The sequence below is a fragment of the Phyllobates terribilis genome, unplaced genomic scaffold (assembly GCF_046119375.1).
Source record: "Phyllobates terribilis strain yellow unplaced genomic scaffold, ASM4611937v1 Scaffold_3__8_contigs__length_932513732, whole genome shotgun sequence".
Taxonomy (NCBI): domain Eukaryota; kingdom Metazoa; phylum Chordata; class Amphibia; order Anura; family Dendrobatidae; genus Phyllobates; species Phyllobates terribilis.
In genome coordinates, this window is record NW_027362763.1 from 23,318,093 (window position 1) to 23,341,292 (window position 23,200).

Below are 23,200 nucleotides of genomic sequence, written 5' to 3' on the forward strand. Positions count from 1 at the left end.
TGACCGCAGTGTAGGGATCCCGGCCGCTCCTCACAACTCAGCGCTGAGGTGACCGCAGTGCAGGGATCCCGGCCGCTCCTCACAGCTCAGCGCTGAGGTGACCGCAGTGCAGGGATCCCGGCCGCTCCTCACAGCTCAGCGCTGAGGTGACTGCAGTACAGGGATCCCGGGTTCCTCACAGCTCAGCGCTGAGTTGACCGCAGTACAGGGATCCCGGCCGCTCCTCACAGCTCAGCGCTGAGGTGACTGCAGTGCAGGGATCCCGGCCGCTCCTCACAGCTCAGCGCTGAGGTGACCGCAGTGTAGGGATCCTGGCTGCTCCTCACAGCTCAGCGCTGAGGTGACTGCAGTGCAGGGATCCCGGCCGCTCCTCACAGCTCAGCGCTGAGGTGACCGCAGTACAGGGATCCCGGCCGCTCCTCACAGCTCAGCGCTGAGGTGACTGCAGTACAGGGATCCCGGCCGCTCCTCACAGCTCAGCGCTGAGGTGACTGCAGTGCAGGGATCCCGGCCGCTCCTCACAGCTCAGCGCTGAGGTGACTGCAGTGCAGGGATCCCGGCCGCTCCTCACAGCTCAGCGCTGAGGTGACCGCAGTGTAGGGATCCTGGCTGCTCCTCACAGCTCAGCGCTGAGGTGACTGCAGTGCAGGGATCCCGGCCGCTCCTCACAGCTCAGCGCTGAGGTGACCGCAGTACAGGGATCCCGGCCGCTCCTCACAGCTCAGCGCTGAGGTGACTGCAGTACAGGGATCCCGGCCGCTCCTCACAGCTCAGCGCTGAGGTGACTGCAGTGCAGGGATCCCGGCCGCTCCTCACAGCTCAGCGCTGAGGTGACTGCAGTGCAGGGATCCCGGCCGCTCCTCACAGCTCAGCGCTGAGGTGACCGCAGTGTAGGGATCCTGGCTGCTCCTCACAGCTCAGCGCTGAGGTGACTGCAGTGCAGGGATCCCGGCCGCTCCTCACAGCTCAGCGCTGAGGTGACCGCAGTACAGGGATCCCGGCCGCTCCTCACAGCTCAGCGCTGAGGTGACTGCAGTACAGGGATCCCGGCCGCTCCTCACAGCTCAGCCCTGAGGTGACTGCAGTGCAGGGATCCCGGCCGCTCCTCACAGCTCAGCCCTGAGGTGACTGCCGTACAGGGATCCCGGCCGCTCCTCACAGCTCAGCGCTGAGGTGACTGCAGTGCAGGGATCCCGGCCGCTCCTCACAGCTCAGCGCTGAGGTGACTGCAGTACAGGGATCCCGGCCGCTCCTCACAGCTCAGCCCTGAGGTGACTGCAGTACAGGGATCCCGGCCGCTCCTCAGAGCTCAGCCCTGAGGTGACTGCAGTACAGGGATCCTGGCCTCTCCTCACAGCTCAGCGCTGAGGTGACTGCAGTGTAGGGATCCTGGCCTCTCCTCACAGCTCAGCGCTGAGGTGACTGCAGTGCAGGGATCCCGGCCGCTCCTCACAGCTCAGCGCTGAGGTGACTGCAGTGCAGGGATCCCGGCCGCTCCTCACAGCTCAGCGCTGAGGTGACTGCAGTACAAGGATCCCGGCCGCTCCTCACAGCTCAGCGCTGAGGTGACTGCAGTACAGGGATCCCGGCCGCTCCTCACAGCTCAGCCCTGAGGTGACTGCAGTGCAGGGATCCCGGCCGCTCCTCACAGCTCAGCCCTGAGGTGACTGCAGTGCAGGGATCCCGGGTTCCTCACAGCTCAGCGCTGAGGTGACTGCAGTACAGGGATCCCGGCCGCTCCTCACAGCTCAGCGCTGAGGTGACTGCAGTACAGGGATCCCGGCCGCTCCTCACAGCTCAGCGCTGAGGTGACTGCAGTACAGGGATCCCGGCCGCTCCTCACAGCTCAGCCCTGAGGTGACTGCAGTACAGGGATCCCGGCCGCTCCTCACAGCTCAGCCCTGAGGTGACTGCAGTGCAGGGATCCCGGCCGCTCCTCACAGCTCAGCGCTGAGGTGACCGCAGTGCAGGGATCCCGGCTGCTCCTCACAGCTCAGCGCTGAGGTGACTGCAGTGCAGGGATCCCGGCCGCTCCTCACAGCTCACCGCTGAGGTGACCGCAGTGCAGGGATCCCGGCTGCTCCTCACAGCTCAGCGCTGAGGTGACCGCAGTGCAGGGATCCCGGCCGCTCCTCACAGCTCAGCGCTGAGGTGACTGCAGTGCAGGGATCCCGGCCGCTCCTCACAGCTCAGCCCTGAGGTGACTGCAGTACAGGGATCCCGGCCGCTCCTCACAGCTCAGCCCTGAGGTGACTGCAGTACAGGGATCCCGTCCGCTCCTCACAGCTCAGCCCTGAGGTGACTGCAGTGCAGGGATCCCGGCTGCTCCTCACAGCTCAGCGCTGAGGTGACTGCAGTGCAGGGATCCCGGCCGCTCCTCACAGCTCAGCGCTGAGGTGACTGCAGTGCAGGGATCCCGGCCGCTCCTCACAGCTCAGCGCTGAGGTGACCGCAGTGTAGGGATCCCGGCCGCTCCTCACAGCTCAGCGCTGAGGTGACCGCAGTGCAGGGATCCCGGCCGCTCCTCACAGCTCAGCGCTGAGGTGACCGCAGTGCAGGGATCCCGGCCGCTCCTCACAGCTCAGCGCTGAGGTGACTGCAGTACAGGGATCCCGGGTTCCTCACAGCTCAGCGCTGAGTTGACCGCAGTACAGGGATCCCGGCCGCTCCTCACAGCTCAGCGCTGAGGTGACTGCAGTGCAGGGATCCCGGCCGCTCCTCACAGCTCAGCGCTGAGGTGACCGCAGTGTAGGGATCCTGGCTGCTCCTCACAGCTCAGCGCTGAGGTGACTGCAGTGCAGGGATCCCGGCCGCTCCTCACAGCTCAGCGCTGAGGTGACCGCAGTACAGGGATCCCGGCCGCTCCTCACAGCTCAGCGCTGAGGTGACTGCAGTACAGGGATCCCGGCCGCTCCTCACAGCTCAGCGCTGAGGTGACTGCAGTGCAGGGATCCCGGCCGCTCCTCACAGCTCAGCGCTGAGGTGACTGCAGTGCAGGGATCCCGGCCGCTCCTCACAGCTCAGCGCTGAGGTGACCGCAGTGTAGGGATCCTGGCTGCTCCTCACAGCTCAGCGCTGAGGTGACTGCAGTGCAGGGATCCCGGCCGCTCCTCACAGCTCAGCGCTGAGGTGACCGCAGTACAGGGATCCCGGCCGCTCCTCACAGCTCAGCGCTGAGGTGACTGCAGTACAGGGATCCCGGCCGCTCCTCACAGCTCAGCGCTGAGGTGACTGCAGTGCAGGGATCCCGGCCGCTCCTCACAGCTCAGCGCTGAGGTGACTGCAGTGCAGGGATCCCGGCCGCTCCTCACAGCTCAGCGCTGAGGTGACCGCAGTGTAGGGATCCTGGCTGCTCCTCACAGCTCAGCGCTGAGGTGACTGCAGTGCAGGGATCCCGGCCGCTCCTCACAGCTCAGCGCTGAGGTGACCGCAGTACAGGGATCCCGGCCGCTCCTCACAGCTCAGCGCTGAGGTGACTGCAGTACAGGGATCCCGGCCGCTCCTCACAGCTCAGCGCTGAGGTGACTGCAGTGCAGGGATCCCGGCCGCTCCTCACAGCTCAGCGCTGAGGTGACTGCAGTGCAGGGATCCCGGCCGCTCCTCACAGCTCAGCGCTGAGGTGACTGCAGTGCAGGGATCCCGGCCGCTCCTCACAGCTCAGCGCTGAGGTGACCGCAGTGCAGGGATCCCGGCCGCTCCTCACAGCTCAGCGCTGAGGTGACCGCAGTGCAGGGATCCCGGCCGCTCCTCACAGCTCAGCGCTGAGGTGACCGCAGTGCAGGGATCCCGGCCGCTCCTCACAGCTCAGCGCTGAGGTGACCGCAGTACAGGGATCCCGGCCGCTCCTCACAGCTCAGCGCTGAGGTGACCGCAGTGTAGGGATCCCGGCCGCTCCTCACAGCTCAGCGCTGAGGTGACCGCAGTGTAGGGATCCCGGCCGCTCCTCACAGCTCAGCGCTGAGGTGACCGCAGTGCAGGGATCCCGGCCGCTCCTCACAGCTCAGCGCTGAGGTGACTGCAGTACAGGGATCCCGGCCGCTCCTTACAGCTCAGCGCTGAGGTGACTGCAGTACAGGGATCCCGAGTTCCTCACAGCTCAGCGCTGAGGTGACTGCAGTGCAGGGATCCCGGCCGCTCCTCACAGCTCAGCGCTGAGGTGACCGCAGTGTAGGGATCCTGGCTGCTCCTCACAGCTCAGCGCTGAGGTGACTGCAGTGCAGGGATCCCGGCCGCTCCTCACAGCTCAGCGCTGAGGTGACCGCAGTACAGGGATCCCGGCCGCTCCTCACAGCTCAGCGCTGAGGTGACTGCAGTGCAGGGATCCCGGCCGCTCCTCACAGCTCAGCGCTGAGGTGACTGCAGTGCAGGGATCCCGGCCGCTCCTCACAGCTCAGCGCTGAGGTGACCGCAGTGCAGGGATCCCGGCCGCTCCTCACAGCTCAGCGCTGAGGTGACCGCAGTGTAGGGATCCCGGCCGCTCCTCACAGCTCAGCGCTGAGGTGACCGCAGTGCAGGGATCCCGGCCGCTCCTCACAGCTCAGCGCTGAGGTGACCGCAGTGTAGGGATCCCGGCCGCTCCTCACAGCTCAGCGCTGAGGTGACTGCAGTACAGGGATCCCGGGTTCCTCACAGCTCAGCGCTGAGGTGGCCGCAGTGCAGGGATCCCGGCCGCTCCTCACAGCTCAGCGCTGAGGTGACTGCAGTACAGGGATCCCGGCCGCTCCTCACAGCTCAGCGCTGAGGTGACTGCAGTACAGGGATCCCGGCCGCTCCTCACAGCTCAGCCCTGAGGTGACTGCAGTGCAGGGATCCCGGCCGCTCCTCACAGCTCAGCCCTGAGGTGACTGCAGTGCAGGGATCCCGGGTTCCTCACAGCTCAGCGCTGAGGTGACTGCAGTGCAGGGATCCCGGCTGCTCCTCACAGCTCAGCGCTGAGGTGACTGCAGTACAGGGATCCCGGCCGCTCCTCACAGCTCAGCCCTGAGGTGACTGCAGTGCAGGGATCCCGGCCGCTCCTCACAGCTCAGCCCTGAGGTGACTGCAGTACAGGGATCCCGGCCGCTCCTCACAGCTCAGCGCTGAGGTGACTGCAGTGCAGGGATCCCGGCCGCTCCTCACAGCTCAGCGCTGAGGTGACTGCAGTACAGGGATCCCGGCCGCTCCTCACAGCTCAGCCCTGAGGTGACTGCAGTACAGGGATCCCGGCCGCTCCTCAGAGCTCAGCCCTGAGGTGACTGCAGTACAGGGATCCTGGCCTCTCCTCACAGCTCAGCGCTGAGGTGACTGCAGTGTAGGGATCCTGGCCTCTCCTCACAGCTCAGCGCTGAGGTGACTGCAGTGCAGGGATCCCGGCCGCTCCTCACAGCTCAGCGCTGAGGTGACTGCAGTGCAAGGATCCCGGCCGCTCCTCACAGCTCAGCGCTGAGGTGACTGCAGTACAAGGATCCCGGCCGCTCCTCACAGCTCAGCGCTGAGGTGACTGCAGTACAGGGATCCCGGCCGCTCCTCACAGCTCAGCCCTGAGGTGACTGCAGTGCAGGGATCCCGGCCGCTCCTCACAGCTCAGCCCTGAGGTGACTGCAGTGCAGGAATCCCGGGTTCCTCACAGCTCAGCGCTGAGGTGACTGCAGTACAGGGATCCCGGCCGCTCCTCACAGCTCAGCGCTGAGGTGACTGCAGTACAGGGATCCCGGCCGCTCCTCACAGCTCAGCCCTGAGGTGACTGCAGTGCAGGGATCCCGGCCGCTCCTCACAGCTCAGCCCTGAGGTGACTGCAGTACAGGGATCCCGGCCGCTCCTCACAGCTCAGCGCTGAGGTGACTGCAGTGCAGGGATCCCGGCCGCTCCTCACAGCTCAGCGCTGAGGTGACTGCAGTACAGGGATCCCGGCCGCTCCTCACAGCTCAGCCCTGAGGTGACTGCAGTACAGGGATCCCGGCCGCTCCTCAGAGCTCAGCCCTGAGGTGACTGCAGTACAGGGATCCTGGCCTCTCCTCACAGCTCAGCGCTGAGGTGACTGCAGTGTAGGGATCCTGGCCTCTCCTCACAGCTCAGCGCTGAGGTGACTGCAGTGCAGGGATCCCGGCCGCTCCTCACAGCTCAGCGCTGAGGTGACTGCAGTGCAAGGATCCCGGCCGCTCCTCACAGCTCAGCGCTGAGGTGACTGCAGTACAAGGATCCCGGCCGCTCCTCACAGCTCAGCGCTGAGGTGACTGCAGTACAGGGATCCCGGCCGCTCCTCACAGCTCAGCCCTGAGGTGACTGCAGTGCAGGGATCCCGGCCGCTCCTCACAGCTCAGCCCTGAGGTGACTGCAGTGCAGGAATCCCGGGTTCCTCACAGCTCAGCGCTGAGGTGACTGCAGTACAGGGATCCCGGCCGCTCCTCACAGCTCAGCGCTGAGGTGACTGCAGTACAGGGATCCCGGCCGCTCCTCACAGCTCAGCGCTGAGGTGACTGCAGTACAGGGATCCCGGCTGCTCCTCACAGCTCAGCGCTGAGGTGGCCGCAGTGCAGGGATCCTGGCCTCTCCTCACAGCTCAGCGCTGAGGTGACTGCAGTACAGGGATCCCGGCCGCTCCTCACAGCTCAGCGCTGAGGTGACTGCAGTGCAGGGATCCCGGCTGCTCCTCACAGCTCAGCGCTGAGGTGACTGCAGTACAGGGATCCCGGCCGCTCCTCACAGCTCAGCGCTGAGGTGACTGCAGTGCAGGGATCCCGGGTTCCTCACAGCTCAGCGCTGAGGTGACTGCAGTGCAGGGATCCCGGCTGCTCCTCACAGCTCAGCGCTGAGGTGACTGCAGTACAGGGATCCCGGGTTCCTCACAGCTCAGCGCTGAGGTGGCCGCAGTGCAGGGATCCCGGCCGCTCCTCACAGCTCAGCGCTGAGGTGACTGCAGTACAGGGATCCCGGCCGCTCCTCACAGCTCAGCGCTGAGGTGACTGCAGTACAGGGATCCCGGCCGCTCCTCACAGCTCAGCCCTGAGGTGACTGCAGTGCAGGGATCCCGGCCGCTCCTCACAGCTCAGCCCTGAGGTGACTGCAGTGCAGGGATCCCGGGTTCCTCACAGCTCAGCGCTGAGGTGACTGCAGTGCAGGGATCCCGGCTGCTCCTCACAGCTCAGCGCTGAGGTGACTGCAGTACAGGGATCCCGGCCGCTCCTCACAGCTCAGCCCTGAGGTGACTGCAGTACAGGGATCCCGGACGCTCCTCACAGCTCAGCCCTGAGGTGACTGCAGTGCAGGGATCCCGGCCGCTCCTCACAGCTCAGCCCTGAGGTGACTGCAGTACAGGGATCCCGGCCGCTCCTCACAGCTCAGCGCTGAGGTGACTGCAGTGCAGGGATCCCGGCCGCTCCTCACAGCTCAGCGCTGAGGTGACTGCAGTACAGGGATCCCGGCCGCTCCTCACAGCTCAGCCCTGAGGTGACTGCAGTACAGGGATCCCGGCCGCTCCTCACAGCTCAGCGCTGAGGTGACTGCAGTACAGGGATCCCGGCCGCTCCTCAGAGCTCAGCCCTGAGGTGACTGCAGTACAGGGATCCTGGCCTCTCCTCACAGCTCAGCGCTGAGGTGACTGCAGTGCAGGGATCCCGGCCGCTCCTCACAGCTCAGCGCTGAGGTGACTGCAGTGCAGGGATCCCGGCCGCTCCTCACAGCTCAGCGCTGAGGTGACTGCAGTACAAGGATCCCGGCCGCTCCTCACAGCTCAGCGCTGAGGTGACTGCAGTACAGGGATCCCGGCCGCTCCTCACAGCTCAGCCCTGAGGTGACTGCAGTGCAGGGATCCCGGCCGCTCCTCACAGCTCAGCCCTGAGGTGACTGCAGTGCAGGGATCCCGGGTTCCTCACAGCTCAGCGCTGAGGTGACTGCAGTACAGGGATCCCGGCCGCTCCTCACAGCTCAGCGCTGAGGTGACTGCAGTACAGGGATCCCGGCCGCTCCTCACAGCTCAGCGCTGAGGTGACTGCAGTACAGGGATCCCGGCCGCTCCTCACAGCTCAGCCCTGAGGTGACTGCAGTACAGGGATCCCGGCCGCTCCTCACAGCTCAGCGCTGAGGTGACTGCAGTACAGGGATCCCGGCCGCTCCTCACAGCTCAGCCCTGAGGTGACTGCAGTACAGGGATCCCGGCCGCTCCTCACAGCTCAGCGCTGAGGTGACCGCAGTGCAGGGATCCCGGCCGCTCCTCACAGCTCAGCGCTGAGGTGACCGCAGTGTAGGGATCCCGGCCGCTCCTCACAGCTCAGCGCTGAGGTGACCGCAGTGCAGGGATCCCGGCCGCTCCTCACAGCTCAGCGCTGAGGTGACCGCAGTGCAGGGATCCCGGCCGCTCCTCACAGCTCAGCGCTGAGGTGACTGCAGTACAGGGATCCCGGGTTCCTCACAGCTCAGCGCTGAGGTGACCGCAGTACAGGGATCCCGGCCGCTCCTCACAGCTCAGCGCTGAGGTGACTGCAGTACAGGGATCCCGGCCGCTCCTCACAGCTCAGCGCTGAGGTGACTGCAGTGCAGGGATCCCGGCCGCTCCTCACAGCTCAGCGCTGAGGTGACCGCAGTGTAGGGATCCTGGCTGCTCCTCACAGCTCAGCGCTGAGGTGACTGCAGTGCAGGGATCCCGGCCGCTCCTCACAGCTCAGCGCTGAGGTGACCGCAGTACAGGGATCCCGGCCGCTCCTCACAGCTCAGCGCTGAGGTGACTGCAGTACAGGGATCCCGGCCGCTCCTCACAGCTCAGCGCTGACGTGACTGCAGTGCAGGGATCCCGGCCGCTCCTCACAGCTCAGCGCTGAGGTGACTGCAGTGCAGGGATCCCGGCCGCTCCTCACAGCTCAGCGCTGAGGTGACTGCAGTGCAGGGATCCCGGCCGCTCCTCACAGCTCAGCGCTGAGGTGACCGCAGTGCAGGGATCCCGGCCGCTCCTCACAGCTCAGCGCTGAGGTGACCGCAGTGTAGGGATCCCGGCCGCTCCTTACAGCTCAGCGCTGAGGTGACTGCAGTACAGGGATCCCGAGTTCCTCACAGCTCAGCGCTGAGGTGACTGCAGTGCAGGGATCCCGGCCGCTCCTCACAGCTCAGCGCTGAGGTGACCGCAGTGTAGGGATCCTGGATGCTCCTCACAGCTCAGCGCTGAGGTGACTGCAGTGCAGGGATCCCGGCCGCTCCTCACAGCTCAGCGCTGAGGTGACCGCAGTACAGGGATCCCGGCCGCTCCTCACAGCTCAGCGCTGAGGTGACCGCAGTACAGGGATCCCGGCCGCTCCTCACAGCTCAGCGCTGAGGTGACTGCAGTACAGGGATCCCGGCCGCTCCTCACAGCTCAGCGCTGAGGTGACTGCAGTACAGGGATCCCGGCCGCTCCTCACAGCTCAGCGCTGAGGTGACTGCAGTGCAGGGATCCCGGCCGCTGCTCACAGCTCAGCGCTGAGGTGACTGCAGTGCAGGGATCCCGGCCGCTCCTCACAGCTCAGCGCTGAGGTGACTGCAGTGCAGGGATCCCGGCCGCTCCTCACAGCTCAGCCCTGAGGTGACTGCAGTGCAGGGATCCCGGGTTCCTCACAGCTCAGCGCTGAGGTGACTGCAGTGCAGGGATCCCGGCTGCTCCTCACAGCTCAGCGCTGAGGTGACTGCAGTACAGGGATCCCGGCCGCTCCTCACAGCTCAGCCCTGAGGTGACTGCAGTGCAGGGATCCCGGCCGCTCCTCACAGCTCAGCCCTGAGGTGACTGCAGTACAGGGATCCCGGCCGCTCCTCACAGCTCAGCGCTGAGGTGACTGCAGTGCAGGGATCCCGGCCGCTCCTCACAGCTCAGCGCTGAGGTGACTGCAGTACAGGGATCCCGGCCGCTCCTCACAGCTCAGCCCTGAGGTGACTGCAGTACAGGGATCCCGGCCGCTCCTCAGAGCTCAGCCCTGAGGTGACTGCAGTACAGGGATCCTGGCCTCTCCTCACAGCTCAGCGCTGAGGTGACTGCAGTGTAGGGATCCTGGCCTCTCCTCACAGCTCAGCGCTGAGGTGACTGCAGTGCAGGGATCCCGGCCGCTCCTCACAGCTCAGCGCTGAGGTGACTGCAGTGCAAGGATCCCGGCCGCTCCTCACAGCTCAGCGCTGAGGTGACTGCAGTACAAGGATCCCGGCCGCTCCTCACAGCTCAGCGCTGAGGTGACTGCAGTACAGGGATCCCGGCCGCTCCTCACAGCTCAGCCCTGAGGTGACTGCAGTGCAGGGATCCCGGCCGCTCCTCACAGCTCAGCCCTGAGGTGACTGCAGTGCAGGAATCCCGGGTTCCTCACAGCTCAGCGCTGAGGTGACTGCAGTACAGGGATCCCGGCCGCTCCTCACAGCTCAGCGCTGAGGTGACTGCAGTACAGGGATCCCGGCCGCTCCTCACAGCTCAGCGCTGAGGTGACTGCAGTACAGGGATCCCGGCCGCTCCTCACAGCTCAGCCCTGAGGTGACTGCAGTACAGGGATCCCGGCCGCTCCTCACAGCTCAGCCCTGAGGTGACTGCAGTGCAGGGATCCCGGCCGCTCCTCACAGCTCAGCGCTGAGGTGACCGCAGTGCAGGGATCCCGGCTGCTCCTCACAGCTCAGCGCTGAGGTGACTGCAGTGCAGGGATCCCGGCCGCTCCTCACAGCTCACCGCTGAGGTGACCGCAGTGCAGGGATCCCGGCCGCTCCTCACAGCTCAGCGCTGAGGTGACCGCAGTGTAGGGATCCCGGCCGCTCCTCACAGCTCAGCGCTGAGGTGACCGCAGTGCAGGGATCCCGGCCGCTCCTCACAGCTCAGCGCTGAGGTGACCGCAGTGCAGGGATCCCGGCCGCTCCTCACAGCTCAGCGCTGAGGTGACTGCAGTACAGGGATCCCGGCCGCTCCTTACAGCTCAGCGCTGAGGTGGCCGCAGTGCAGGGATCCTGGCCTCTCCTCACAGCTCAGCGCTGAGGTGACTGCAGTACAGGGATCCCGGCCGCTCCTCACAGCTCAGCGCTGAGGTGACTGCAGTGCAGGGATCCCGGCTGCTCCTCACAGCTCAGCGCTGAGGTGACTGCAGTACAGGGATCCCGGCCGCTCCTCACAGCTCAGCGCTGAGGTGACTGCAGTACAGGGATCCCGGCTGCTCCTCACAGCTCAGCGCTGAGGTGGCCGCAGTGCAGGGATCCTGGCCTCTCCTCACAGCTCAGCGCTGAGGTGACTGCAGTACAGGGATCCCGGCCGCTCCTCACAGCTCAGCGCTGAGGTGACTGCAGTGCAGGGATCCCGGCTGCTCCTCACAGCTCAGCGCTGAGGTGACTGCAGTACAGGGATCCCGGCCGCTCCTCACAGCTCAGCGCTGAGGTGACTGCAGTGCAGGGATCCCGGGTTCCTCACAGCTCAGCGCTGAGGTGACTGCAGTGCAGGGATCCCGGCTGCTCCTCACAGCTCAGCGCTGAGGTGACTGCAGTACAGGGATCCCGGGTTCCTCACAGCTCAGCGCTGAGGTGGCCGCAGTGCAGGGATCCCGGCCGCTCCTCACAGCTCAGCGCTGAGGTGACTGCAGTACAGGGATCCCGGCCGCTCCTCACAGCTCAGCGCTGAGGTGACTGCAGTACAGGGATCCCGGCCGCTCCTCACAGCTCAGCCCTGAGGTGACTGCAGTGCAGGGATCCCGGCCGCTCCTCACAGCTCAGCCCTGAGGTGACTGCAGTGCAGGGATCCCGGGTTCCTCACAGCTCAGCGCTGAGGTGACTGCAGTGCAGGGATCCCGGCTGCTCCTCACAGCTCAGCGCTGAGGTGACTGCAGTACAGGGATCCCGGCCGCTCCTCACAGCTCAGCCCTGAGGTGACTGCAGTACAGGGATCCCGGACGCTCCTCACAGCTCAGCCCTGAGGTGACTGCAGTGCAGGGATCCCGGCCGCTCCTCACAGCTCAGCCCTGAGGTGACTGCAGTACAGGGATCCCGGCCGCTCCTCACAGCTCAGCGCTGAGGTGACTGCAGTGCAGGGATCCCGGCCGCTCCTCACAGCTCAGCGCTGAGGTGACTGCAGTACAGGGATCCCGGCCGCTCCTCACAGCTCAGCCCTGAGGTGACTGCAGTACAGGGATCCCGGCCGCTCCTCACAGCTCAGCGCTGAGGTGACTGCAGTACAGGGATCCCGGCCGCTCCTCAGAGCTCAGCCCTGAGGTGACTGCAGTACAGGGATCCTGGCCTCTCCTCACAGCTCAGCGCTGAGGTGACTGCAGTGCAGGGATCCCGGCCGCTCCTCACAGCTCAGCGCTGAGGTGACTGCAGTGCAGGGATCCCGGCCGCTCCTCACAGCTCAGCGCTGAGGTGACTGCAGTACAAGGATCCCGGCCGCTCCTCACAGCTCAGCGCTGAGGTGACTGCAGTACAGGGATCCCGGCCGCTCCTCACAGCTCAGCCCTGAGGTGACTGCAGTGCAGGGATCCCGGCCGCTCCTCACAGCTCAGCCCTGAGGTGACTGCAGTGCAGGGATCCCGGGTTCCTCACAGCTCAGCGCTGAGGTGACTGCAGTACAGGGATCCCGGCCGCTCCTCACAGCTCAGCGCTGAGGTGACTGCAGTACAGGGATCCCGGCCGCTCCTCACAGCTCAGCGCTGAGGTGACTGCAGTACAGGGATCCCGGCCGCTCCTCACAGCTCAGCCCTGAGGTGACTGCAGTACAGGGATCCCGGCCGCTCCTCACAGCTCAGCGCTGAGGTGACTGCAGTACAGGGATCCCGGCCGCTCCTCACAGCTCAGCCCTGAGGTGACTGCAGTACAGGGATCCCGGCCGCTCCTCACAGCTCAGCGCTGAGGTGACCGCAGTGCAGGGATCCCGGCCGCTCCTCACAGCTCAGCGCTGAGGTGACCGCAGTGTAGGGATCCCGGCCGCTCCTCACAGCTCAGCGCTGAGGTGACCGCAGTGCAGGGATCCCGGCCGCTCCTCACAGCTCAGCGCTGAGGTGACCGCAGTGCAGGGATCCCGGCCGCTCCTCACAGCTCAGCGCTGAGGTGACTGCAGTACAGGGATCCCGGGTTCCTCACAGCTCAGCGCTGAGGTGACCGCAGTACAGGGATCCCGGCCGCTCCTCACAGCTCAGCGCTGAGGTGACTGCAGTACAGGGATCCCGGCCGCTCCTCACAGCTCAGCGCTGAGGTGACTGCAGTGCAGGGATCCCGGCCGCTCCTCACAGCTCAGCGCTGAGGTGACCGCAGTGTAGGGATCCTGGCTGCTCCTCACAGCTCAGCGCTGAGGTGACTGCAGTGCAGGGATCCCGGCCGCTCCTCACAGCTCAGCGCTGAGGTGACCGCAGTACAGGGATCCCGGCCGCTCCTCACAGCTCAGCGCTGAGGTGACTGCAGTACAGGGATCCCGGCCGCTCCTCACAGCTCAGCGCTGACGTGACTGCAGTGCAGGGATCCCGGCCGCTCCTCACAGCTCAGCGCTGAGGTGACTGCAGTGCAGGGATCCCGGCCGCTCCTCACAGCTCAGCGCTGAGGTGACTGCAGTGCAGGGATCCCGGCCGCTCCTCACAGCTCAGCGCTGAGGTGACCGCAGTGCAGGGATCCCGGCCGCTCCTCACAGCTCAGCGCTGAGGTGACCGCAGTGTAGGGATCCCGGCCGCTCCTTACAGCTCAGCGCTGAGGTGACTGCAGTACAGGGATCCCGAGTTCCTCACAGCTCAGCGCTGAGGTGACTGCAGTGCAGGGATCCCGGCCGCTCCTCACAGCTCAGCGCTGAGGTGACCGCAGTGTAGGGATCCTGGCTGCTCCTCACAGCTCAGCGCTGAGGTGACTGCAGTGCAGGGATCCCGGCCGCTCCTCACAGCTCAGCGCTGAGGTGACCGCAGTACAGGGATCCCGGCCGCTCCTCACAGCTCAGCGCTGAGGTGACCGCAGTACAGGGATCCCGGCCGCTCCTCACAGCTCAGCGCTGAGGTGACTGCAGTACAGGGATCCCGGCCGCTCCTCACAGCTCAGCGCTGAGGTGACTGCAGTACAGGGATCCCGGCCGCTCCTCACAGCTCAGCGCTGAGGTGACTGCAGTGCAGGGATCCCGGCCGCTCCTCACAGCTCAGCGCTGAGGTGACTGCAGTGCAGGGATCCCGGCCGCTCCTCACAGCTCAGCGCTGAGGTGACTGCAGTGCAGGGATCCCGGCCGCTCCTCACATCCTCCATTCTTGTCTCCTCATTTGGCTTTTTCATGTTTTGATTCTTTTTTAGTGAATGGCTCAGGTGTGTGCTGGAGCCGATACCGCAGGTCACACATGAAGGTGTTTTCTGATTAACACCTTCACCACCTTGGGTTTTTGTTTTTTGCTCCTTTTCTTCCCAGGGCCATAACTTTTTTATTTTTTGTCCACATGGCCATGTGAGGGCTTGTTTTTTGCGGGATGAGTTGTACTTTTGAACGGACCCATTGATTTTTACCAGATCGTGTACTGGAAAACAGGAAAAAAAAATCCAACTGCGGTGAAATTGCAAAAAAAAAGTGCTATTCAACATTTTTATTTTTTTTTACTGTGCTCACTAAATGCTAAAACTGACCTACCAATATGATTCTCCAAGTCAGTACGGGTTTGTAGATACCAAACATGTATAGGTTATTTTCCTTTAAGTGGTGAAAAAAAAATATGGCGCCATTTTCGAGACCCGTAGTGTGCTGATCAGCTATTCTTCTGCCAAGACTTTCAGCCATTTTGGGACAATTGTCTAAGTTACATGATTACAGAATTTGTTGTACTTTGCTGCCATCTACTGGCCGTTGTTATAATATGCTGTCATGTATTATCACTGTGTTTTTACCCATAATACCTTTCGGTCTCCTCCTATCCTTTTCCTCATTTCTAGTGATGGGCAGTCCGGCTCTTTTTGGCTCAAAAAACGGCAAATAATAGTAATTTTCTCCCTGTTATAACTCCAGTCCTTTGACTGTAAAGCCAGAACCTCATTCCACACCTGTATCGGCATCTATTGAAGCAGCACAGATGGCTTTTTGCCCTGTCCTCAGAGTGTCAGCTCCTGTACAGACCGCTCACTCCTGGTTATTGCTGACCGGTGTTACTGTCTAGTATCTGATATTGCTGGTAAATGTCCGTTCTGCATCAGTCAGTGCTGTGACATCTGCTGGCGCTGGAGAAGATTCTGATTATAAGTGCTTGGAGACGCATCAGGGTATGTGCACACGGTCGGCACTGGCAGCCCCTTGAATACTTTATGCTGCGTCCAAAGCGCTGCACGCAGGTGAATCCGCATGTGATCATTGAACCATGTGGATTCACCGCATCCTAAACATTACAGTCGCTAGTCTCCGCAAGAGAAATTGACATGCTGCGGTCTGTGAAGACGCGCCACATGTACGTGTCCGCGGGTAATCCGCAGATGCACGGAGACGCATAGTGGATGGGATTTCTTGAAATCCCATCCACTATGCTCTAACATCTGCCCGCTGCGGTTTGCACTGCGTCCAATCCACAGCGATTGCTGATCGTGTGCACATACCCTTACAGGCTCTAACACACTAACTATGATCTGTGCACCACACACGCAGTGTTAGGCCAGTTTCACATGTCCTGATATTTCCAGTACTGGAAAAAACAGGACCGGAGATATCCGTGTGTACTTGCGTGGCAGCCGTGCCGCATCAGTTAGCGCTGTTCCCAAATGTCGGCTGCTGAACGCTGCCCTCATCATTGTCCCCTGCCGGTGCTGAAATCAGCACACACAAGGGACAATGAATGATGAGTAGTATTCTGCTCTTGCTGTGTCCTGGTGTGAAAATAAGAATAAAATAAAAAAAATCATTATACTCACCTGTCCAAAGATGTCCCCCACTGTAACCCATCTGACCGTTCACGCCGAGGAGCCAGGGAGAATGACTTCTGCAGCACTGATGCTGTGCTCAGTGAGCGGTGTCCTGTCACTCACTGAGCGCAGCGGAGGTTCGGGGCTCGCTCGCTGGAGTGAGTCATTCTCTCCGGCTCCTCGGCTTGAACGGTCAGATGGGTTACAGTGGGGGACATCTTCGGCCAGGTGAGTATAATAATTTTTTTATTTTATTCTTACACCAGGACACAGCTGGAGTAGAAAACTACTCATCGTTGTCCCTTGCTGGTGCTGATCGCAGCGCTAACTGTACACTGATTCCCAGGCACCGGTACGTGTCACACTGATGACACACGGATGTCAACCATGTGTCATCAGTACGGGATGTTTTGTAGCCCGTGCAGCGTGTAAAAAACTGACATGTCAGCGTGTTTTGCCCACGGACACACGGTCTGTGGAAACACACGGTCATGTGCGCAGACCCATTCACTGGCAGGGGAGTGAGGTTTAAAGCGCCACTCCAGAAGCAAAATAAAAAACTGCAGGAGTGGAGCTTTAACTACACTATCTAACAGCTTTTTTCTGCTTCCTTTTGATGACGCTTCATTTGAGAATCCCGTTGTCTACTGAGATGTGACGCGCCCCTGGGCCTGTGTCGTGCTGCGTTGCGCACGCGGGAGCTTACCCGGAGCCGGATCTGTTGAGGGTTGTAGTCTCGTGGCGGTGACCCGGTCCGTGCCCAGGGAGTCAAACTAGACGGCAGTCTATTAGTAGTAAATAGTTGATGACTACGCCACCCGTTGAGTGCAGCCAGGAAGCTGCTGCTGCAGGGCAGACCGCTGAGGCCGGTGGTAGGATTGTGCAGCGTGATAGTATAACCCCCAACGGGAGGGGTATGGCCTCAGGGCAGCCGACGTGGATGATGGGGGTAGCAGGAACCACTCGGAGACGGTACGGTGTAGTTCAGGGTCTTTACTGGTGACAAAGATAGACCCTCCCGGAGTACTGGCTAGCGATTGGGGCCTGGTCAGTCCTTGAGCAGATGAGATCTCCCCTGGCCAGGCGGAGTTGTAGGCCTCCCAGACTAACTGTACTCTTCTGGCTACCTTGCTAGAGGCAGGTATAAGTAGCCCACGTCCCTGAGTGTACCGTGTGGTGCTCACCCGTATGGCCGGTGACTCGGGGCCTTCTAGTAGCTTCCGCTCCACGACGGCGGTGCTGGTCCCATGCGTGTGACCGTGCCTTCGGGTTTCTTGGCCAGAGGACCTGGAATCCCCTGCCTGACGGATTCTGCTGCTGGGTAGGAGTTAGTCCCCACAGCCTCGGACTCCGGGTCCGGTAAGAAATCTTCTCAGTCAGGGCGAGCTCTGCAGCTGCCAGCCCCTGACTCCTTGTAACACTGCTCCCACAGAGCTCCTGATGTTCTGTTCCTATATTTGCTTCTTTTCTCTGTCTCTACTTCTTCTCTACTCACTAACCCTGACTCAGCCCTAGGTTTATATAGGGGAAGTTCTTCCCCTCCCAGGACTGGGCAGGAGGTGTGGCATGCATAGGATTCCTGACCAAGAGACCTCCCACCTGCTCTCAGACATAACATTGCTGTTACTGTGGAAACCAGATCCCTGGGGTGCCACATTCCCCCCTAGTGAAATTTAGTACTCCGGGACTAAACATATTTTAGAAGAACATAACAAGATATAACAATACAATAAAGAAACACATAAAGGTGGTCACGGCATGTCCGTAACCGGGTGCAGTCTTTGAAGAAAGCAAGGTGTCCATTTCACCAAAACAGGGAGACGTAACCAGGTAGGGGTCTGTCCTGCCCCGAGTCCTTAACAGTCTTTAGTCCGTCCTGGGTTACGCTCCAACTATGTACACAGGATTCCCGGTAAATCCACCAAAGACTCCTATAAACAACTAGAAACACATAATTATACACAAGCAACAAGAAAAACAGGTAACCACAAATAAAACAATTTATACACTTCAAATCCTCCAACGTGCGGGTAACTGGCCTCTAGTGGCCCTAGTGGACCTACGGAGCTGACTGTCTGGCCCTGAACTACAGGGTGTAGCAGCTGTTAAGGGTAAACTGGGCAGCAGTCTACGGGCCCTTTGGCTCACTAGGGATATGGCAGGCTCACTGCAAGCAGAGGGTTGATCCTCCGGGTCTGCTGGTGTGGGGTCTTCTGCCTCCTGGACCGGCTGTTCTTCCAGCTCTACCTGTTGCTCCGTAGGTGCTTGGGATGCTGGTTGGAGGAAGGTGAGTACGGGTACCACAACTGCACCATTGACTTGAGTCCAAGACCGAGGGAAGTCTCCGAGCACAGTACTAACCATATCTTCCCTTTCCTCTACGGGTCGATGGTCTTCTTGTTCCTCTTCAGGGTTCCGTAGCTGTTCAGGACACTTCTTCAGGTGATCCCGGGATACAATGGCTGTGGTCTCCCCTCCGTCTTTACTGATGGTACAGACCTTCGGGTTCTCGTGGCTTGAGGGCAGTACGGTGTACGGGTCCTTCTCCCACTGGTCGTCCAACTTGTGGAGCCGTCTTTTCCTCTTCAAGACCTGCTCTCCGGGCACCAGGGGAACAGCGGGAGCATACTGGTTGTAAGTTTTCTCTTGTCTCTCCCTAGCCTGACAGAGACTTCGCTCCACGCTCTCCTGTACTTTCCGGTACTGCTGCTGCCTCTCTGTGTCCCAGTCTGCTTCTGGTGAAGTGTCCTCGGGTGTCAGGACTCCCATTTCCAGGTCAACAGGTAACTTACCAGGTCTCGCCCTCATTAGGTAAGCCGGGGTACAGTTGGTGGAACCTACCGGGATGTGGTTGTATAGGTCCACCAGATCGGGCAGCTTCTCAGGCCACAGACTGCGTTCTTCCAGGGGCAACGTTTTCAGAAGATCCATTACCACCTGGTTCATTTTCTCACAAAGTCCATTAGTTTGCGGATGATAGGGTGTCGTCCTTATCTTTCGGCAGCCATACAGATTGCAGAATTCCTGGAAGACCTCCGCTTCAAAGGCAGGTCCCTGGTCCGTCAGCACTTGGTCCGGGTACCTGTGTGGACGGCAGAAGTGCTGCTGGAAGGCTCTAGCTGCTGTTTGAGCCGTTAAGTCCTTGACGGGGACGACAACCAAGAACCGGGAGTAATGATCCACGATGGTTAACGCGTAGACGTAGCCACTTCTGCTTGGGGTCAGTTTTACATGATCCAAGGCTACCAGTTCCAACGGCTGCCGGGTGACGATGGACTGCAGGGGAGTCTTCTGGCTGGCACGGTCCTTCCTCCTCAGGTTGCACCGGCCACAGTCTCTGCACCACCTCTCGATGGTTCCCCTCATGCCTACCCAATGGAACCGCCCGCGCAGCAGGAACTCCAGCTTCTTCCATCCGAAATGCCCAGCTCCATCGTGGTATGCCTCCATCACCATGGCTGCGTCTCGTCGTGGCACCACTACTTGCCAGATTAGTTCATGCGTCCGGGAGTTAACCATCCTGCGGCACAACTTCCCCTTGTAAAGGAACAGTCTACTCTTTTCTGCCCACAGTTGCTTGGCTTCCTCCGGAGCGTCTGGGTCAAGGCGAGCCTCTGGCTGAGTCAGCATCTCCTTCACCAGCCGGACAGCAGGGTCACTGTCTTGCGTTTCCGCCCAGTTGTAGTGAGGTAAGGGGTTAAGCGTAGCGCCTTGCTTACTCCTTACCCGATGGGAATACTGGATAGTCCCATGACGGTGAAACGCGGGGAGTTCGACTTCTTCCAGTCCCTCTGGATCTTCTCCTACGTCCGGTAGGTTTGGCATCCTGGACAGGGCGTCCGCGTTGGTATTGGAGCGTCCTGCCCGGTATTTGATGGTGAACTCGTAGTTGGACAGGCGGGCCATCCATCTCTGCTCTAGGGCACCGAGTCTTGCCGTGTCCAGGTGTGTCAACGGGTTGTTATCCGTGTACACAACGAACCGGGAAGAAGCGAGGTAGTGCTTAAAGCGTTCGGTGACTGCCCACACCACTGCCAGGAACTCTAGCTTAAATGAGCTGTAATTCTCAGGGTTTCTTTCGGTGGGTCGCAGTTTTCGGCTGGCGTAAGCGATTACTCGCTCTTTCCCCTGCTGGATCTGGGACAGCACGGCTCCTAGCCCGATGTTACTTGCGTCGGTGTAGAGGATAAAGGGCTGGCTGTAATCCGGGTACGCCAGGATTTCATCCCCCGTGAGGGCCATCTTCAGCTGGCGGAAGGACTCTTCTTCCAACTTCTCCCATCTGAAGGGCGGCTTCTGGTTCTTGGCCTTCCGGGACTGGCCTATCAGGAGGTCCTGCATAGGAGCTGCCTTTTTGGTGAAACCGGGGATGAACCTGCGGTAGTAGCCTACCAACCCGAGGAACTGCCGCACTTCCTTTACACTGGAGGGACTTGGCCATTCCTTAATTGCGGTGATCTTATCAGGGTCGGGAGCCACTCCGTCAGCGCTCACCACGTGTCCCAGGTACTGCACCTTTGGTTTCAGGAGGTGACACTTGGAGGGTTTCACCTTTAGGCCGTAGCTTGCCAGAGCTTCGAACACTTCCGCCAGGTGTTTCAGGTGGTCCTCATAAGTCTTAGAATATACGATGACATCGTCCAGGTACAACAGGACCGTCTCGAAGTTTCTGTGGCCCAGACAGCACTCCATTAATCGTTGGAAGGTTCCTGGTGCGTTGCAGAGTCCGAACGGCATGCAGGTAAACTCGCTAAGTCCCATCGGGGTGGTGAATGCGGTCTTCTCCCGGTCCGCCTCTGCTACAGGAACCTGCCAGTACCCACTAGTGAGATCCAAGGTAGAGAAGAAGTTAGCAGATCTTAAAGCAGCCAAAGACTCCTCTATCCTTGGTAAGGGGTACGCATCCTTGTGTGTGATACGGTTGATTTTCCGGTAATCTACACACATCCTCATGGTGTTGTCTTTCTTTTTGACTAAGACTAGTGGAGCTGCCCAGGGGCTACAGCTATCCCTGATCACCCCAGCCTCCTTCATGTCTCTAAGCATCCCCTTGGCGTGTTGGTAGTGTGCAGGGGGTACGGGTCGATACCTCTCTTTTATGGGAGGATGGTCTCCCGTGGGGATGTGGTGTTCTACCCCCTTGACTCGCCCGAAGTCTAACGGGTGTTTACTAAACACTCTCTCGTACTCTTGAACCACCCGATAGACTCCCTGTTTCTGGTGTGAGGGAGTGGAGTCAGTACCCAAATGTAGTTGCTGACACCAGTCCTCCATTGTTTTCTTAGAGCCGTTACCTTCCTCCGGGTGAGATGGAGGCAAGGGTTCCACAGATTGTATAGCATTTTGGTTAATGGTATATAATTTGGCTAGCGTGGCATACCGGGGCAGGTACACTTCCCTCTTCCCGATATTGATTATGCGAACGGGCACCCTCCCATGGCGTACATTAACCACCCCCCGTGCTGTCAAGATGGTGGGCCTACTGTCTGAGTAAACTGGTTCTACCATTGCCTGGTAATCTCTACCTCTCAGACCAATAGCTGCCCGGCACCAAATCATCATTTCACTTTTTGGGGGCATGGCAATAGGGAAAGGGTCACACATTCTCACGCTACCAATCTCACCGCCGGAGAGTTCCACCTGTTGCCGTCGCATCAGTGCCCGGATCTCTTTTTGGAGCACTCGCTGCTCGCCGGAGCTGGCGTTCTTGGCAACCTGCTGTAAAAGGAAAATCACCTCTGCAAGACAATTTTCAATTACATTAGTTCCTAGAGTTATCTTTGGGTGACTCTCGTGTTTGTCAATGTCTACAATGATCAGTCCCTGTGCTGCCAGTTCAACTCTACCAATTTTAATGGTCACCTCTTTAAATCCGATCTGTGGCACGGGCTGACCATTGCTGGCGATGATACTCAAGTCGTCGTCAGGGTAGCGGGTAATATCCGAGTCATTCCAGTACTGCTTGAAGAGCACGTACGGGATGGTGGTAACCTGTGATCCGGTGTCCAGTAGGGCACTCATAGGAATGCCATCCAGTACCACAGGCAAGACTGGACGTCCTCCCACATATTTGTCGCGCCAGTTCGATGGGCCTGATGATCTTTTTCCTAGGGGTTGGCCCTCTACCCTAGGTTGTGCCAGTTTAAAGGACAGTACCTTGCCATATGTCCGGGTTGATTACAGCGGCGGCAGATGGGTCGTCCGTCCTCGTTGTATCGGTCGCTGGGTCTTCCTCTGGCCGCTGGGGTCCTCCTTGGTCGACGCCACGGGATGTCCTCCGGTCCGGATGCCAGCTGGATCTTCCCTGGAGTAGAAACCTGTAAAGACTGCACAGTTCGGGTTAGCGCAGCAACGCTTTTAGCTAGCTCTTGGACCTGATGGTGCAGGTCTGGAGCCGGGTCATTGCTCAAAGCCTGCGCATCAGCTCCCACAGGCCCTGCCGACAAGGGCGCCGCCTCCTGGTGGTAAGTAGTAGTGGGGCGTATGTGGGTCACAACGCCACCTGGTGCCGGTTCTCGGAGCACCCGGATGGCTCTGTCCTTGAACTGTGCAAATCCCAGATGAGGGTCCTGTAAGGCCATTGCCCGCAACTGGGTTCGGTGGGCATTGCAATATAAACCCTCTATAAATTGTTCAGTCAACAGCCTGTCCTCGTCTCCCACGCCGTCAGGGTCGGTCTGCTTAATGGCTCTCAGGGCCTCTTGTAGGTTCAGGGCATAGTCCCTTATACTCTCATGTGCCCGCTGTTTGCACCCGTAGAATCTAAGCTTGATCTCGGCTGAGGTGCGGGTATCAAAGGTGTCCCTCAGCCGGGTTAGTATCCCTGCGACAGTCCTCCCCCCAGGTGGCCAGGACTTTACCTCCCTTCGGGCTGCCCCAGTTAATTGGGCCACCAGGATGCTCACTTTTTGCTCTTCTGTGAGGGGGTACACCTGGAAGAGGCTATCCAGCTTTTCTCTAAAGTCATGCAGGGTATGTGACTCCCCTGAGTACTGGGGTAGCCAGGCCGCTCCCGGGATATAGGGCATGGTGAAAGGCATGACTGCAGCAGCGATGGCGCTGGCGGGGGTTGAGGCAGTGAAGCTCTCCTCCGTATCCGACATCCTCCTCCCCCCTAGTGGACCGTGGCCTACCTTGCGATGATCCTCTTCCGTAGGCCGCGGCTCCGCAGTAGATCGTCAGGGTTGAGGACCTTCCGTCGCGCTCCTGTGACGTCGGCGTCTGCTGGGCTCCTTCCAGGACCTTGCGCGACGTCCGGACGTGAGGCGGGGCTTCAGTTCTCGCGCGCTTTCGGAGTCCACGCCCCTCTTCTTCCCGCGCGACGTCTTCAAGATGGCGTCCAACGGCGGGAAAACTCCACGGAAGGCGGGAAGAAGGCTGAGAATGGCGCCGGATGGCGGGAATCTTCACCGAT